Source organism: Cariama cristata, unplaced genomic scaffold (assembly GCF_000690535.1).
Source record: "Cariama cristata isolate BGI_N322 unplaced genomic scaffold, ASM69053v1 scaffold44150, whole genome shotgun sequence".
NCBI classification, from domain to species: Eukaryota; Metazoa; Chordata; class Aves; order Cariamiformes; family Cariamidae; genus Cariama; species Cariama cristata.
Genome location: NW_009597191.1, coordinates 8264 through 15350, shown reverse-complemented (window position 1 = coordinate 15350; position 7087 = coordinate 8264). Strand labels below are relative to the sequence as shown.

Below are 7087 nucleotides of genomic sequence, written 5' to 3'. Positions count from 1 at the left end.
AGTACCGGCCCAGCCTTAAACGGTGACACAGATGCACTTCATTGTATGCTGGCATGCAAACATGCCAGGAGGACAGAAACAACCAGCTAAGAGGACTACTTTGGGTGGCAGTGACAGCTGAAAGCACCTTGGTACGTCAGTGCCCTCAGGTTGCTTTTATTGTCAGTGAAGAGCCACATGTTCTGCAAGACACAGAGGAGAAGGTGGCCTCCATCCCTCCTGTAGCTGCAGAGCAGCCCGGGACACTGCCCAGCCAACTTCATTCCTAAATGTGTACAGAACGACTTTCCTTTCCCACAGGGTTTCTGAAAGCTTGGGTAACACGTTTGGCACTATTTCAGAAAACTGCAAGGAGAAAAGGACAAGGGAAAGGGGGAAAAAAAAAGAAACACAAACCTGTAAGAGAGATAAAGTAGTCAACAAAGGAAAAACTAAGCAGATGCATATGTAGGAATACTAGGAATGAACTAACAGTCCTTTTAAGGATGTACTGCAAAACAAGATTCATTACAGATTGCTCTAAATATTCTGGATTTGTTTAAGAAACACACTCTTAGTGGTTTCTCTCACACAGCAAAGAACGCATGTCTACTTGGGTTTAGAAAAGGACAAGGGAAAGGGGGAAAAAAAAAGAAACACAAACCTGTAAGAGAGATAAAGTAGTCAACAAAGGAAAAACTAAGCAGATGCATATGTAGGAATACTAGGAATGAACTAACAGTCCTTTTAAGGATGTACTGCAAAACAAGATTCATTACAGATTGCTCTAAATATTCTGGATTTGTTTAAGAAACACACTCTTAGTGGTTTCTTTCACACAGCAAAGAAGAACGCATGTCTACTCGGGTTTTGGAGCCACCAGCCCCAGTCGCAGAAGTCTGGCCCATGATGGCAGTAGCCACCCTACTGACCTGAACTGAAAGAAGAGCGTACTCTCTTGCAGCAGTTAATAAGCAGGGTTGGCGGAGAAAGGAAAAGAAATGCAGTTTACTTTTAATCTCTGGGCTACAGTTCAAGCTCAGGAGTTGAACACACAACCCAAGAATCTCCAGCGGTGCCCCGCAGCAAACACACCCTGCGTGCACCACTGTAAAACCCAGCCCTGAAGGGCCAGGAGAGGGGAAGCCTCAGGAAGTACTGAAAGTGCAAGCCCCAAGCAAACTCTGAACACTAGAAAGTTTTTATAGTCATGACTATCTTCATCTGTTTGTACTACTTAAATCCACAGCCAGCTGTAACCAGCTTCACCAGGCCCCACATCAGTACTGCTGCTCTTGCATACCCGATTCCCCAAGCCCCACAGGCCACCAAACCTCTCTTACTGTCTCTTTGGCATAGATACCAAGAGTTATGTACAAGACAATGGAGGTTAATTTTAAATATACATTAGTTTCCCTCCCTCCCCCAAGAAATGAGAGTCACCTTGGACTTTACATTAACCTTGAACTAGGCCAGTACAGTAGAAAGCACTGGTGTCCATGTAGAAGCCATCTGTAATTTCTCATTGTAATTCAAACTGGTATTTGTAGCAAGTCATGTCATTCAACAGCCACACTTAGTAGATGTTCTGCTTTGATTTTAATAAGTTTTAACCAAATGAATCAGTTCTAAAATCTCACCCTTTTGAGAAAGGATCATTTGACAGGTACATCCGCTGCTGCAAAAATCAAGTCAATAACGAAAGTGACATTCAAGTACGTTTACTTGCAGAGTTTGAAAGAGGGAATGCCACTAATCCTTCTGATTCGGAAAGGATACCCTCCATCAAGGAAACTATTGATGCTGAAATGCAAAGTTGCACTCATCACATTTTGTACAGCTTAGATTTGCAAGGAATAGCAGCTTTGACGGCATGTTTATTTACTGAGGTGGGTAGAACATTAATGGATGTCTCCAACAGAATGGAAAAAAAACACCACACACACACAACACACACAAACACGCACACAGAGGTACTTTTCTAAATCCACACAAGATACACGTCTATCTTCATGTTTCAGCTAAAAAGAACAGATGTGGGAAAAAAGTAGTCTGATACACGTTTTCAGTGAAACTTTACAGTAAATTTAAAATGTAGCAAAAAGAATTTTATACTCGAGTTGAGATGCGAAGAGGGAGTTCAACTCAACAGCTGTCCTAAAGTATCAAAATTTTCCTTGGTACCTTCTGAAAGATAGTATCTTCCAAGAGAAAACAAAAGAACCAGTCTGCCAAGAATTACTCCTACTCCTCTAATCTTTATATTTAACTTTGGGGAAAGTTACACTGTGTACATCCATAAACTGATACATCTCTCCCACATAAGATGGGCTCAAACCAAATGGACCCTCCACAACTGACTGAGCTTAACCTTGGAGGTGTGCAGTCTGAAGTTACCAAATCCCAACAAGCCACCATTTGTCAGCCAGACTATGGTAACCGACTACATATCAACTCTTACTCCATCAATTTTCACAAACTTACTTGACATTTAACATTAGCTTGTCCTATTTTATAATTGTGTTTGGCTAAGGATTGACAAGTGTTCAGCTCAGCTGAAAGTTCACAGGAGCTCCAGCTAGCTAACAAAGGCCACGTTGGCTGGGGCTTTGAGCAACCTGGTCTAGTGGAAGGTGTCCCTGCCCAAGGTCCCCTCCAACCAAACCATTCTATGGTTCTATGATAAAACAGTAACTCACTAAGTCACAAGAACTCATTTGATTTCAATGGTACGAACATATGCTTCAGGCAAAATTTTTCAACCGACAGTTAAATTGTTTTAAGTATGTCACACTAAGACAACAAGCAGCACAAATGTGGCTTATTGCTTTTTAAATTACTGGTTAAACCGGTATACCTTTCTAATACAGATACACACTCTGCAAAATGTCCAGAGGCAGCCACAAAAGAATCTATGAAGTTTTCATCAATCTTCCTAAGGTTACTCCTGCTACAGGAAGTACCTGGAAAAACATGGCATCTGTGATATACAAAATGAAATTCTGAAATGAAGGACTCGAATAACAGCTTTGGTTGGTGGTTTTCTCCCCTCAGTTAAAAAGCTGAAGTATAGTAAGCGTTTACAGTTACAGAAAGGAATCCATGAAATCTTTCAGCAGAACAGTAGTAAAAAAAAAAAAACCTCAGCACACGACTCCATCTGCATTCTGGCTTTCTCATCAAGGTATCTTTCAGATACATTCAAACTATTTTCATTTTAAAAGAACCAAATTGTTATTGCCTTACAAAATTTCTATGGACACAGTTTTGAGTTTCATGTACAACTGTATAGTCACAACCAACATTAAATACCTGCCAAACTCACGTTCTTAAATATAAGCCCAATCATTTCCAAATCAGACTAAATCTGAAAGTGTAAAATATTTTAAGTAAAACTGGAATAGTCAAAGAAAATTCACTTTTCAAAAAACAGAGGAAAAAACCTAATATTTAATACAACTGCTATCAGAATCCAAGATAGACTCTCGTAAGGCACAGGAATGACCTCCAACAATTGATCTTGGGTATTTAATAACTTACACAATACCATACAGAACTTCAACTGCTTCATTTCAGAAGGAAAAAGCACTGCGTGTCTGCTAGCATGTAAAGAGATGGAGGTATCAGGAAATACGGAGGCATCTAACTACTTTCAAAAGGAAATGTGCTTGTCCAACTATTGATGTAACACAAAAAAAGAAAAAAAAGGAATATTTATTATCTCAGAGAAACCAAACCCATGATACTCATAAAAGCATTTACACTCGATCAAATATATTAAACGAAGCAGCTCCACAAATTAGTTTTTTGATTATTAACAACCATGAAGTGACTTCATGAAACATTAAGGAACAGTACGAGACATACTAGTAGCACCGGAGTTTCAAATGAAGTGTTTTATGCTAAAAATAGTTATGTATTTCAAGTGTTTAACCTGCTTGTATGCTATGGCACAAGATATCTGCTTCTGGGAAGTTACACCACAAAAGTTAACTCCCAAGGTCAAAAACTGAAGAAAACCCTGCTTTCACATGTCTGTTCCTTAATAGCATTGCGAGAATTATCCAGAATTTCCTTAGGAAAGCACTAAAATACAAAACAAAATCGGTATTTGAATTCTTTGAAGCAGTTGACTACAAAAATATGTTCAGAAAGCCTGTAAACATTTACAACACAGTATCTGTATTAATACAATATTATTACTTTCAAGGTCAGTATTACACATGCAGTTTCTTGGAGCTACATATTTTGGTGTTATTTTTAACATCTGACAGAGCATCTTGTACTGTTGCAAGCTCCACACTGTTTACAAATAATCCCAAGCTGCAGCTGCTGAATCTACTAGCGTATCTTGCCACAGCAGAAAGAAGAGTAATTTTAATTATCCAATAATGGGACTTTTTACAGTTCTATATGCATTATGTTGTTCTCTAAACTGGTTTTGCTATTTTTCCACCTTTCGATGACTACAAGAACAATAGGATTTGGTTACACGGATATCCATTTCTACAAGAGGTCAAAAAAGTCCAAGCATAGTTGGGAAACATGTCTAACTCTGTTCAGATTATGGGTGAACTCTGCACCCTCTCTTAGCAGGTGCTATTTCAGGAAGTTCCACATTTGGTTTACTTTTTAAAATTAAAAAGCAGAGATTAAAAAAGCTGTTTTGAAATCAAATGTCAAGTTTATGTTTTAATTTTTCATTCTCCCAAAATACCTAACCACAGACGTAACAGTATAAGGTAGCAGCAAACAACTTACCAACACAAGCATTTAGAAACAGCCAGTCAGTCTTTTTCATCCGATTTTTTATTTGTTTTAGTTTTTTGAAGTCAACTTCAAGTTCTTCCTTGCTGCCAACAGCCCCAGCCAATTCAATTCTTTGGAAGTCCATCTTCACATCAGATTCACGTTTGGTTGTAGGTGGAGATCTTCTTTGGCTATTACCACTACTACAGCTTCCTCTCCATCGAGCTCTGTCTTGCTCGTTTATGATCGAAGAAGCCTCTTCTGTGTCTGCCAGTTCTATTGCTTCGATGTTGTTAGGTCTGGGATGATCACATACAACGCATTTCCTGGCCTTTGCCCAGTTTTCATATGTACAAACAGAACAAGTCCAGTGCTGAGCCCTTGTGTTTAGTTTATTTCTGTCATTATATTCCTCGCATGGATCAACAGAAAAAGGGACTGGTCTTGAACCAGAACCTGAAGACTGAGGAGACTCTGTGGGACTCCTGGTCCTACGTTGAGACAAGCACTGAGTACATCTTATCGCTCTTGGCCAGTTCAAGTATGTGCACATGTGGCACGACCACTTATTTGCACTTTCCATACTGTAAGATGATTTAACCCTTGGTCTTGCACTAGAATCTGGACATATCAAAGGACTACTCCCTCCTTCAGTGCTTGTAGGATCCCAGTCTCTGCCAATATCACTTGAACCACTTTTAAATGGATCTTCTGTGATAATTGTTCCACTAGGTCTCTGAGCACGACACATGGTACATTTGATTGCAGATGGCCAATTTTCATATGTACAATACTCACAAGCCCATTTAATTCCACGCTCTGTCATCGTGCACTTCTTGAAATGAACTGCGTCAGGCAGAAAGCTAAGTAATCAGAATACATCATTAGTACACAATGGTTGCATAGGAGCTCTGTTTCAAAAAAAACAAAACACCACACACAACAAACCACACCAAAGAAACAACCACCGAGATTTAACCCAGTTGATGTGTACAGCACCAAATATAAAAATCTGGCTGGGCAAAGGGCCAATCTTTTTTTCTTGATACTATTAGAACATTTAAGGGGAGGAAAAAACCACTATGAAAAGGATAAGATTTGATCTAACAGCATTTTAAATGCAGAATTCAGGATTTCCTAGTGCAGAAACAACAAGAAAACTCAGTCCTCCATTTCTAGAATTTCTTAAATTTGCACAGAGGCTTCCAAAACAAATTCAGAAAACAGATATACATTACGCACTGAGAATAGCAGAGAAGAGACCAGTACAGTTCCAGAAACAAGTCAGAAATATTAAATTATTAAAATAAAACTCAATAGGAATACAACACTACAACAAAAAGAACAAAAAGTCTACATTCTGTGGGGTCTATTACAAGATCTCATGGGATTTGGAAGGAAGAAGTGTATCAGGTAGGCAGTTATACAATGAGTAAGCAGTTCTTTTGGAAAAGTAAGGTGTAGGAGTTCCCATTAAATGCATACATTTGAAAATTTTATATGCATGCTTAACCGAGACTAGGCCTCGATTGGACATCGCTCATAACAGTAGTGTTACAAAGTTAAAATACCACTTGAAAGCAAGCTCAAGTTGTGTGCGTTGGCAAGCTAACATAGTATTTTCATTCTACAAATCCAGATTTCAACCCAGTTCCAACTCACTTTTTCTCTAATGAAGAGGGGATTCTGTCTTCATGCTGGCTCAGACCTTTTCCTCAGATTGCCAGATACAAAGGATGAGACTAAGCAGATAACTATTCCTGTAAACAAAATGAAAACAGACTCATTATAGGTTTCCTACTGGACCTGAGTAACCAGAAAGTTAATTATTAAATGCCACACCTATTCTGATCCCAATTTAAACTCAGTCATGACCTGCTGAGACTAACACACAGACCGGTTAAAATCAACCAATACTTACATAGAACCAGTCACCACACAAGTGATCAGTCTGCTGAAGTAAAAGAACTAGATCCAAGCAATGTCAAACTCACACCAAAACATCTGTAAGCACTCTTATTGCAATTTGAAACTTAGGATGGGGAAGTTAAAAAAAAAAAGCTTTGTGTAGAGGGCGTAATAGAGGGAAACGGTAAGGCAGGTAGATAAACGACAAACAGACAAATGTATACAGTCTATTTCCTCCCTTACCACAGAATAGTTACCCAATATATAAGACCGAAGTCTATGCTATTTTTAAGCATGCAGAACTGTTGAAAATACAAATTTGTCGTATCAATTGACTGACAATTCTCATTCATCACAATGCAACTCTCTTGGCTAACAAAAACACCCAGAGTGTAGTAAACAAAAACACAAAAGAGAAGTTACACAACAGGATTAAATTCAAAACCAGACA

General features: G+C 38.8%; 1 pseudogene across 1 annotated transcript; it reads right to left on the bottom strand.

Annotated features, from left to right (window-relative positions):
* Positions 1 to 4382: 4382 nt before the first annotated feature.
* On the bottom strand, positions 4383 to 6492 carry LOC104168241 (annotated as a pseudogene). Its single transcript, XR_696514.1, has 2 exons — positions 6391 to 6492; positions 4383 to 5591 (listed from the first exon to the last, which is right to left on the bottom strand). The product of XR_696514.1 is annotated as a ubiquitin thioesterase ZRANB1 pseudogene (transcript).
* Between the last annotated feature and the right edge of the window lie 595 nt (positions 6493 to 7087).